This window comes from Pongo abelii, chromosome 1, assembly GCF_028885655.2.
Source record: "Pongo abelii isolate AG06213 chromosome 1, NHGRI_mPonAbe1-v2.0_pri, whole genome shotgun sequence".
Lineage (NCBI taxonomy): Eukaryota > Metazoa > Chordata > Mammalia > Primates > Hominidae > Pongo > Pongo abelii.
The window spans coordinates 231,341,836-231,353,070 of record NC_071985.2 but is presented as its reverse complement, the minus strand read 5'-3'; the positions used below and the strand labels follow the sequence as shown (position 1 = coordinate 231,353,070).

General features: G+C 59.2%; 1 long non-coding RNA gene across 1 annotated transcript; it reads right to left on the bottom strand.

The window, feature by feature from the left end:
* Positions 1 to 546: 546 nt before the first annotated feature.
* On the bottom strand, positions 547 to 7,277 carry LOC129060531 (uncharacterized). The gene is made up of 3 exons (XR_008527342.1): positions 5,279 to 7,277; positions 3,530 to 3,664; positions 547 to 2,034 (listed from the first exon to the last, which is right to left on the bottom strand). It is a non-coding gene; the product is annotated as an uncharacterized LOC129060531 (long non-coding RNA).
* Positions 7,278 to 11,235: the final 3,958 nt, after the last annotated feature.

Sequence of the window (11,235 nt, the reverse complement as noted above, 5' to 3'; positions counted from 1 at the left end):
TCTGCAAATCTAGCCCCAGTGGCTGCTCCACCATGAGCTTGCCTGGGCCTTGGCTCACCTCCGGTGCCACACAGGGACAACCTCTCTTGTCTCAATGAGACCCTTATCAATAGTACAACCCCTGGGTTTGCCAATGTCTGTCCCTTTCAGGTGTGAGGAGGTTAAAAACTTGCTCAGGGTACTCAGGTAGCAACGGGACAAATCACTGTATCTTGGGATCCTGGGGCCCCAGCCAGGGTTGCTTTCAGGAGATGCAGCCTCTGCGGAAGGGACCTTTTTTCTAGAGGGGGCCCAAGCCTCCCCAGGCCAAGGGTCCTCGCTTGGCTGGAGGCGTCTCTGCTGCTTTGCCTGGTGGGGAGGGCCCCAGTCCGAGTGTGCCACCCTCTGGATGGCGTCTCGTCTGAGAGAGTGCTGGCTGAGTGATGTGGGCACCATCCTCACAGGGCTGCTTCCCTTGCGCATGTGCCGGCTGCCTCGAGGCGCTGGCTCTCGGGACCTAACCTTGGTCAGCTGGGGTGGTGAATCTTCCTTCTCTGTCCTCCAGCAGCTGCCTCCCCACCCTGACCTCCTTCCTGGGGCACGTGTGCACCACCTGTGAGGGTACACGTGGCGGTGAACGCCGGGGCCACACCTGGCAACTTGCAGACAGACTGAAAACCGTAGAGTGTGGTGGTGCCGCCAGCCTTCCTGGGTTGTACTCAGCCTGGTATGGATGCAGCGAGGACGTCCTGGGGCCACCACCACCAAGTACCATGGGCGCAGGGGCTTGAACCACAGATGTTTATTCCCTCACAGCTCTGGAGGCTGGAGGTCCGAGATCAAGGCAAGAGCAGGGCTGGTTCCTTCCAGAGACTCAGAGGGCAAATCCATCCCAGGCTTCTGCCACCCGCAGCTGTGTGGTACACTCCTTGCTGCTCTTCGGCTCCTGGGAGTGCTGCCCAGGCTCTGGCTCCAGCTTCACAGGGCGCCTCTCTGCCTGTGTATCTGTGTCCACACTCTCCCTTTGTGTAAGGACACCCCTCATGGTGGACGAGGGCCCCCCTCTCCAGTGTGGCCTCACCTCCATTTTTCTGTCAAATGAACGTTTATTCCCAAGTGAGGTCACACTCCGAGGTCCTGGGCTGAGAACTGAAACTTCTGAATTTCGTGGGACACAGTTCAGCCCACATGGGTCCCCCACAGGCTGAGTGAGCTGATGTGTTGGGGGCGAGGGGCTGGGGCCGTGGCTGGCATGGGGTCACTGCTGCGTCCTGCTTAGTGACGGACAGTTCTGCCTCTGCAGGCATCATTTTGGCTCCTGACTGCAATGTCTGGGGAAATCTGGCTGCTTCTGGCAGGCACTTGCCGTGGCCTGCCGGTGCCCAGCAGAGCTGCTATCTATGTGGCCTCTTGAGTCCCGGAACTCTGACCCGGCAGGGCCCAGCAGGAGCGCTGCTCACACTGAGTGTTTCCACAGAGGGGACTTGATGAAGGCGTCGGGTTCAGGAGCCGTGGCTGCCCGCAGGGCGCAAGGGCACCTGAGGGTAGCCCAGGGCTGGTGAGTGAGGGAAGCCGGGAGCAGGCTGGGGCCGTAGGTTCCAGACACTCAGAGGAGAGCCCCACAGAGCAGGGGTCCCACTTCAGAGCTGGGGTGCTGCTAGAGAGGGCACAATGGGGCTGGCTCAATGGGGTCCCCAGAGAGGCTGGAGGCCAGAACCATCTGCAGCTGCCAGGACTGAGTGCCACTGCTTGGGGAAGAGCTGGCAGGGGCGGCTAGGCCAAGTCCTCCTCAGTGCTTGCTTCCCAGCTGGCCCAGGGCCCCGGTGAGCAGAACCTGATAGAAAGCCAGTGGGCAAGGGAGAAAGAATCTGTTGGGTCCTTGCCCGCATCTCAAAATGTGACAGGGCAGGCTGGGAGCTGAGGGGCCCCAGGAAAATGCCGGGCACAGTCACCCTTCGGGGAGCCCGCATCAGCGCATGTCTGTTACATGCATGGTGGTTTCCAGACAGTGACGGCGGTGGCCCAGGGATGCTGCTGTGGGCAAGGCTGGATGGCCTGTTGTGAAAAGAAACACCTGTCACCCTCCTGTAAAAGGAGGAGAAGCCCCACAGCCATGAGAGCCACTGCCTGGTCACAGGTGTGGGATGCGTCTTGGGCAGGGTGAGCTCCTCTTCTAGGTCAGTGTGAGATCATCTGGCTGTTCTGTAGCACATACAATACATTGTCAAGCTGACCACTGTTAACTGTCCATTTATGAAATAATAATGGGAGAGAGAAGGGGAGGAAGAAGGGAATTGGCACACACACATATGCACACACACACATGCACACATGTACACACATTACACATGCACACATGCACACATATTGCACATTGCACACATGCACACACATTACTCATGCACACATGTACATGCATGCACACACCTACATACATTACACATGCACACATGTACACACATTATACATGCACACACATACATGCAAACACATGTGCACTCGTGCATATGTGCACACATCATACATGCACACAAGTACATACATGCACACACATACACACATTACACATGCTCATACATGCACACACACATGCACACATGTACACACATACATGCAAACACATGTGCACTCGTGCATATGTACACACATCATACATGCACACAAGTACATACATGCACACACATACACATGCACACATGCACACACATACACACATTACACATGCTCATACATGCACACATGCACACACATTACACATGCACACATGTACACACATTACACACACGCACATACATGCACACATGTACACATGCACACACACGTACACACATTGCACATGCACACACGTGGACACACATGCACACATGCAAACACATGCATTCATGCACTCTTGTGCACACATTACACATGCACACATGTACACACATTACACATGCACGCACATGCACAATGCACACACACATGCACACATGTACATACATTACACGTGTACACACATGCACACATGGACATACATGCATAGACGTGCACACACACATGCACACATGTATGCACATTGCACATGCACACGTACACACATTACACATGCACACACACATGCAAACACACATGCACTCATGCACACATGTACACACATTACACATGCGTGCATACATGTACACACACACCTGCATAAGGACGCAAATACACGTTTCTCTGTGGTCTCGGTTTCTGCAGCTGGTCATGTGCTGCCATCCATATTTATGGGAACATCTTTCTTTTACCCTCGTTCGCTGTTTCGTTTGCCCTCTCTCAGCCTCTCAGCTGGTCAAGGTTTGTTCTTTGGTGGGGGAACCTGAGTTACTGTCACTAAAGGGGCTGAGTCCTCAGTGGCCCTGCTGGTTCCTTTACTTCTGTGTTTTGGTGGCTGCAGCCTATTAATTCTCACATGGCAGTACCCAGAGGTGCCCGATGCCGTGAGCTGCTGCTCATGTTCCTCCATGGCAGCATCCCAGGGTCCCCCTCAGCAGGGGCTTCGTCACCCTGGCTGGCACAGGAGCTTGTGGCTTACCTGTGGATTTGGAGCAGGCAGAGCCCAGCAGCCCAGTGTCCACACTGACTTCCAGCTCTGTGGACCCGCTGTTGTGTCACCAGTGGAAGCGTTCTGCCGAAGACCAAGACATCTAAACCAGCAGAGTCCGAAGTCCTAGGGACAGCAAGTCAGTGTTCCAGGAGTGGGTCAGCAGGTGTGAGTGACAGGAGCCCCTTCTGCATCCAACCAGTGTTGGGACCCGGGTATGTTGGGACCCGGGTATGTTGGGACCTGGGTATGTTGGCTGCAGAATGGCACAATGGCTCGTTTAAAACATAAATTACACCTGAAGATAGAAACCCAGACTTTCAGGGAGTGCTTGTCCAATGGGCACCATAACTAGGTCTTCACTAGGCCAGCAGTGGGGTGGGGAATGTGGTGGACATGGGCATGGGCGCCTGCGAGCCACCGCTGAGAGGCTCTGTGAGTTGATTGCCATGGCTGGAAACAGTATGGAGCTGAGTGCTGCCATGGCAAGAGAGGCAAGAGGCAGGTGCACAGCGTGGAGCCATTGGAGCAGGGAGGCAAGCCCAACCCAGAGAGGACCCCCCGAAGTCCCCTCCATGGTGCCCCCATGACGTCAGCGGCCCAAGGTCATCCGCCAGGCACCCATGAGTGAGTGGCACAAAGTCCCAGAAAAAGCTGCCTCGGGGGGCCCCAGTGGTGGTTTCTGCTTGGGCATGTGGGGTATGCGGTTCCACGACTGTACTGGTCGCCAGGTTCATCTTGTCCGGGAGAGACCATGTTGCTGAGCCATGCGTGGTCTCTAGAGTATGGGCTGCCACCACAAAGCACCACAAACCAGGTGGCTTAGAACTGACTGCAGGAATGTCTCCAGTCTGGAAGCCAGAAGTCCAAAATCAAGGTATGGGCAGGGCCATCTCCCTCCAAAGACCCTCCCAGTCCCCGGTGGCTCCTCACTGGTTCCCTCGGCCTGTAGCTGCGTCACCCCACCTCTGCCTCTGTCATCACAGGACACTTTGCCCATGTGTCTGTCTCCAGGCAGCATTTTCCCAGTCCCACTGACTTAGAAACCACCCCAAGAACCTCAGCTTAACTTGATTAGATCTGCAATGACTCTATTTCCAGGCCTGGTGCCATGGCTCGCACCTGTAATCCCAACACTTTGGGAGGCTGAAGTGTGTGGATCATTTGAAGTCAAGAGTTTGAGACCAGCCTGGCCAACAAGATGAAACCCCGTCTCTACTAAAAATTCAAAAATCAGCGGGGTGTGGTGGTGGGTGCCTGTAATCCCAGCTACTCAGGAGGCTAAGGCAGGAGAATCCCTTGAACCCAGGAGGCAGAGGTGGCAGTGAGCTGAGATTGCATCATTGCACTCCAGCCTGGGCGACAGAGCAAGACTCCGTTCCCCCCTGCAAAGACAAAAAAACAAAAAAACCCCAAAAAACAAAAAAACAGCCTATTTCCAAATAAGGTCCCGTTCACAGGTACTGGGAGTTGGGACATGAACATATCTTTTTGGGGTCACAACTCAACCCATGACAAACCCCATCCCTGCCATCCTGGCCACTTTGGGTGGGACCCCTGAGCAAGCATGGGGTAGCAGACCCCAGAGAGAGGACAAGGGCCCTCCCCAGAGTGCGGCTCTGCCTGGATTCTGACAGCATTCCCTGCAGCGGACAGCCTCGGTGCCCTCACGTCTGCCATCCCTGTGCCCTCCCAGAGGGCCATCCGCCCACCCTACCCTCCACCTCCCTGTCTACTGACCTCCAGTCCCCCTCCTTCCAGACCGCAATCATGCCGGGGCCATCAACTTGTCTCCCGAGCTGGGAGATGTGTATCGCCGCCTCTGCCTGTTTCTCCGTCGGGACAAAGTGGACAACAGACCATGGCTGCGACCTTCGCCTCCTCCATTGCTTCCCTCCCGCTCCCTTCTCAGGATTCTGGGTTAGAGCCGTGATTCTGCCACAGCCGACTTCCATCAACAGAAGACAGTCAGGACCAGCTGTGAACCAAGCCTGAGTTCATCCAAGGTGGGTGAAACTGTATTGTGCGGGATGAGGAGAGGGCATACGTGAAGGGGGTGTGGGGCAGTGCCAGCCACCTCGCCACTCCTCTTGCTTCTGCCTCCCTCAGCCCTCATGGCCGTCCTTTGGGACCATGGATTGCTGCCACCAGGCTCATCCTTGCAGCCTCCTGGCTCAGACAGTGCCTGGCCGGCGAGGAGCGCTCAGGTTGGACGGCCACTGTTGTCTTGTGGTCAGCTGTTGGGTCTGGGCTCTTCTCAGAAAGAGAGCACGGGGCCTCGGGGGAGAGCACTGCTCTCAGCCCTGGGCGTCTGTACCCCATTCTTCCCCCTGTAGCTTCTCCGAGGTTCCACACAGCAGGTATATCTGCCATGAAGATCTCTGACGTTGCAGAGGCCGGCAAAGCAGCTCAGGGTCTGAGATCCGAGGAGGTCCCCAGATGCTGTTTTTCTTTCTAGGCGTAGGCGGCAGATGGCACGGTGATGTCAGGCCAGGGCGGCAAGACCCTCAGCTGCGTGTTGGGTCCCTACATGTTAAGGGCTTATTGCCTGGTCTCTGGCGCATGTGTCTTCTATGAAGTCAGACAAGATGCCTGCTGCTTTCTGACCATCCGGACCAACTGATGTCATCAGCAGGGAGACCAGTGCCGTGGCCCCGGGACCTCCAGGTGAGCAAGATCCCTGTAGAGGGCTTGGGAGGGGTGATGAGGAGGGTGAAGTGGGCTCCGGGCAGGGCTGTGCAGGTGAACCCTCATCTGTGCCAGGTGCAAGCTCCTGCTCCAGGATCCCAGGAAGCCACGTTCCCAGTGGCCAGTCCTGTGCCTTCTCCCAGGGGACCCCCTCCCTCAGTGGAGATTCCATGGTTGGAAAAGCGTCAGTGGCTGGGTCCCCTGTGTGAAGTCGAGAATAATCCCTAGCAGTGGTTCTCAGCTGGGGGTGAGGGGTGGGTGGACATTGGGCAGCTCCCAGAGACATTTATGGTTGTCACATTTGGGGGATGCCACAGGCTTCCAGTAGGGGAAGGCCAGAGAAGCTGCCAATACCTTGTGAAGACCAAGTCGGCCCCACCACAAAGGGTCATCTGGCCCCAAAGTCTAAAGTGTTGAGATTGTGCAACGCTCGTCCAGGGTCACTTTGTGAGATCCGTCTGCCTCCCGCTCAGGCCACCGTGCCAGGAATCCCTGCGCCTGCTGCTCTGGGTGCAGCCTCAGCCTCATCACAGGGTGCTGCTCTGGCTTTCCTCTCCTGGGTAAGAGAAGCTCCAGGGGCGTCTGTTGTCTCTCCCCACCCCAACAGGTGTCTTTCTGTGGGTTTGGGGCCAACGTGGGGATTCTCCCAGTGGCCAGCTATGTCCAGTCCAATCATGCATTCTGGGACTGTGGACGTGACTCAGGCCACCGAGCTCATGTGGAAGTGGACGTGGCCGCAGGTGTTGCTGTCCTCTGGACTGCAGGCTGCACGGGGCTCAGGGTCCCCAGGAAGCAGATCGGCACAGAGCCTGCTCCCAGATGGCCCGGCTGGATCCCTGCTGTCGAGCACAGCCTGCTGCAGACCTGGTTGGGGCCGGTGCAGGGGAAGCATCCAAGTTCCTCATTGTGAGTGTGTAGGGGACCTTCCTGAGGGCTCCAGGACCCTGGGAAGAGCAGCCTGGCTGGTGCAGAAGCTGAGCAAGTGGCTGAGACTCCTCGTGGTGACGCCACAAGTGAAGCTTCTGATGAGCAGACACGGAGGAGACCTGCCCTGTAGGTCGATCTCCACTTCACTAGGCCTTCCATCTGACCGATCCCAGAGACCCTGATCAATCAGCCACAACTAAAGCACATGCCGAGCTAAACCTCCCAATGATCACTCCGTCCCCACCGCCCATGACAGCTGTTGTCCTCAACTGGCCAGCAGCAGTGAAACCCCACCTGGCCACTGCCACTCCCTAACCTGTCATTCTCACTAGACCCAGGGGCCCACCCTAGGGACTGCGGTCAGCTGCAAATGCCTCCACTTTGCCCCTCGCCGAGATAACCCTCCTAAGCCCTGGAGCCCTGATAGTTACCTGATACTGCGAGGTCCATGCAGGGGTGATAAGGTGCAGGATCCTGAGAAGGGGGGATATCTGGACGACCCTGGAGGGCCCTAAATTCCATCACAAGTGTCCTCATCAGAGAGTCGCAGAGGACACATGGCCACACCCTGAGGAGAACCATGTGGTGGTGGTGATTGGAAGATGTTGGTCTTGAAGACCGGAGCAAGGCACCCACAAACCCAAGAATGTCGGTGGCCCCCGGAAGCTGGCAGAGGCCGGGAAGGATTCTGTACTGGAGCCTCCAGAGGGAGCGCCCTGATTTCCACCCAGTGAGGCTGACGTTGGACTTCCTGCTTTCGTGAGTGTGAGAGAGTAAATGTGTGTTGTTTTAGGACCCCTGGTCTGTGGTGATTTGTCTCGGCATCCCTGGGAAATGAATCCAAGGAGGCCTCTCTCTGCCTTGTCCCAGCCTCCGGAGCACAGCCACAGTGGAGTCTGTGAGAGGCCAGGCCTCTGTCACAGACAGATTCACTCTCTGAGCCCAGGGAAAGGCGTGCCTGGGCCCTGTCGTGGGTGCAGTGCGGAGTCGGGCCCTCTCCTGGGTGCAGTGTGGAATGGGGCCTCTCGTGGGTACAGTGTGGAGTGGGGCCTCTCCTGGTTGCAGTGCGGAGTCGGGCCCTCTCCTGGGTGCAGTGCGGAGTCGGGCCCTCTCCTGGGTGCAGTGCGGAGTCGGGCCCTCTCCTGGGTGCAGTGCGGAGTCGGGCCCTCTCCTGGGTGCAGTGCGGAGTCGGGCCCTCTCCTGGGTGCAGTGCGGAGTCGGGCCCTCTCCTGGGTGCAGTGTGGAGTCGGGCCTCTCATGGGTGCAGTGTGGAGTGGGCCTTCTCCTAGGTGCAGTGTGGAGTGGGCCTCTCATGGGTACAGTGTGGAGTGGGCCCTCTCCTAGGTGCAGTGCGGAGTCGGGCCCTCTCATGGGTGCAGTGTGGAGTCGGGCCCTCTCCTGGGTGCAGTGTGGAGTGGGCCTCTCCTGGGTGCAGTGTGGAGTGGGCCTCTCCTAGGTGCAGTGTGGAGTGGGCCTCTCCTGGGTGCAGTGTGGAGTGGGCCTCTCCTGGGTGCAGTGTGGAGTCGGGCCCTCTCCTGGGTGCAGTGTGGAGTGGGCCTCTCCTGGGTGCAGTGTGGAGTCGGGGCCTCTCATGGGTACAGTGTGGAGTGGGCCCTCTCCTAGGTGCAGTGCGGAGTCGGGCCCTCTCATGGGTGCAGTGTGGAGTCGGGCCCTCTCCTGGGTGCAGTGTGGAGTGGGCCTCTCCTGGGTGCAGTGTGGAGTGGGCCTCTCCTAGGTGCAGTGTGGAGTGGGCCTCTCCTGGGTGCAGTGTGGAGTGGGCCTCTCATGGGTGCAGTGCGGAGTAGGGGCCTCTCCTGGGTGCAGTGCGGAGTCGGGCCCTCTCCTGGGTGCAGTGCGGAGTCGGGCCCTCTCCTGGGTGCAGTGTGGAGTGGGCCTCTCATGGGTGCAGTGTGGAGTGGGCCCTCTCCTAGGTGCAGTGTGGAGTGGGCCTCTCATGGGTACAGTGTGGAGTGGGCCCCTCATGGGTGCAGTGTGGAGTGGGCCCTCTCCTGGGTGCAGTGTGGAGTGGGCCTCTCATGGGTGCAGTGTGGAGTGGGCCTCTCATGGGTGCAGTGTGCAGTGGGCCTCTCATGGGTACAGTGTGGAGTCGGGGCCTCTCCTGGGTTCAGTGTGGAGTAGGGGCCTCTCCTGGGTGCAGTGTGGAGTGGGGCCTCTCCTGGGTGCAGTGTGGAGTGGGCCTCTCATGGGTGCAGTGTGGAGTGGGCCTCTCATGGGTGCAGTGTGCAGTGGGCCTCTCATGGGTACAGTGTGGAGTCGGGGCCTCTCCTGGGTTCAGTGTGGAGTAGGGGCCTCTCCTGGGTGCAGTGTGGAGTGGGGCCTCTCCAGGGTGCAGTGTGGAGTGGGCCTCTCATGGGTACAGTGTGGAGTGGGGCCTCTCCTGGGTGCAGTGTGGAGTGGGCCTCTCATGGGTACAGTGTGGAGTCGGGGCCTCTCCTGGGTGCAGTGTGGAGTGGGCCTCTCATGGGTGCAGTGTGGAGTGGGCCTTTCATGGGTGCAGTGTGGAGTAGGGGCCTCTCCTGGGTGCAGTGTGGAGTCGGGGCCTCTCATGGGTGCAGTGTGGAGTCGGGCCCTCTCCTGGGTGCAGTGTGGAGTCGGGCCCTCTCCTGGGTGCAGTGTGGAGTGGGCCTCTCCTGGGTGTAGTGTGGAGTGGGCCTCTCCTGGGTGTAGTGTGGAGTGGGCCTCTCCTGGGTGCAGTGTGGAGTGGGCCTCTCATGGGTGCAGTGCGGAGTAGGGGCCTCTCCTGGGTGCAGTGCGGAGTCGGGCCCTCTCCTGGGTTCAGTGTGGAGTGGGCCTCTCATGGGTGCAGTGTGGAGTAGGGGCCTCTCCTGGGTGCAGTGCGGAGTCGGGCCCTCTCCTGGGTTCAGTGTGGAGTGGGCCTCTCATGGGTGAAGTGTGGAGTGGGCCCTCTCCTAGGTGCAGTGTGGAGTGGGCCTCTCATGGGTGCAGTGTGGAGTGGGCCTCTCATGGGTGCAGTGTGGAGTCGGGGCCTCTCATGGGTGCAGTGTGGAGTGGGCCTCTCCTGGGTGCAGTGTGGAGTGGGGCCTCTCCTAGATGCAGTGTGGAGTGGGGCCTCTCCTGGGTGCAGTGTGGAGTCGGGGCCTCTCCTGGGTGCAGTGTGGAGTGGGGCCTCTCCTGGGTGCAGTGTGGAGTCGGGGCCTCTCCTGGGTGCAGTGTGGAGTGGGGCCTCTCCTGGGTGCAGTGTGGAGTCGGGGCCTCTCCTGGGTGCAGTGTGGAGTCGGGGCCTCTCGTGGGTGCAGTGTGGAGTCGGGGCCTCTCCTGGGTGCAGTGTGGAGTCGGGGCCTCTCATGGGTGCAGTGTGGAGTCGGGGCCTCTCGTGGGTGCAGTGTGGAGTCGGGGCTTCTCATGGGTGCAGTGTGGAGTCGGGGCCTCTCGTGGGTGCAGTGTGGAGTCGGGGCCTCTCGTGGGTGCAGTGTGGAGTCGAGGCCTCTCCTGGGTTCATTGTGGAGTCGGGGCCTCTCATAGGTGCAGTGTGGAGTCGGGGCCTCTCCTGGGTGCAGTGTGGAGTCGGGGCCTCTCCTGGGTGCAGTGTGGAGTGGGCCTCTCATGGGTGCAGTGTGGAGTGGGCCTCTCCTGGGTGCAGTGTGGAGTCGGGGCCTCTCGTGGGTGCAGTGTGGAGTGGGGCCTCTCCTAGGTGCAGTGTGGAGTGGGGTCTCTCGTGGGTGCAGTGTAGAGTGGGCCTCTCGTGGGTGCAGTGTGGAGTCGGGGCCTCTCCTGGGTGCAGTGTGGAGTGAGTCCTCTCGTGGGTGCAGTGTGGAGTCAGGGCCTCTCCTAGGTACAGTGCGGAGTCGGGCCCTCTCCTGGGTGCAGTGCGGAGTCGGGCCCTCTCCTGGGTGCAGTGTGGAGTGGGCCTTTCATGGGTGCAGTGTGGAGTCGGGCCCTCTCCTAGGTGCAGTGTGGAGTGGGCCTCTCCTGGGTGCAGTGTGGAGTGGGCCTCTCATGGGAGCAGTGTGGAGTAGGGGCCTCTCCTGGGTGCAGTGTGGAGTCCGGCCCTCTCCTGGGTGCAGTGTGGAGTCGGGCCCTCTCCTGGGTGCAGTGTGGAG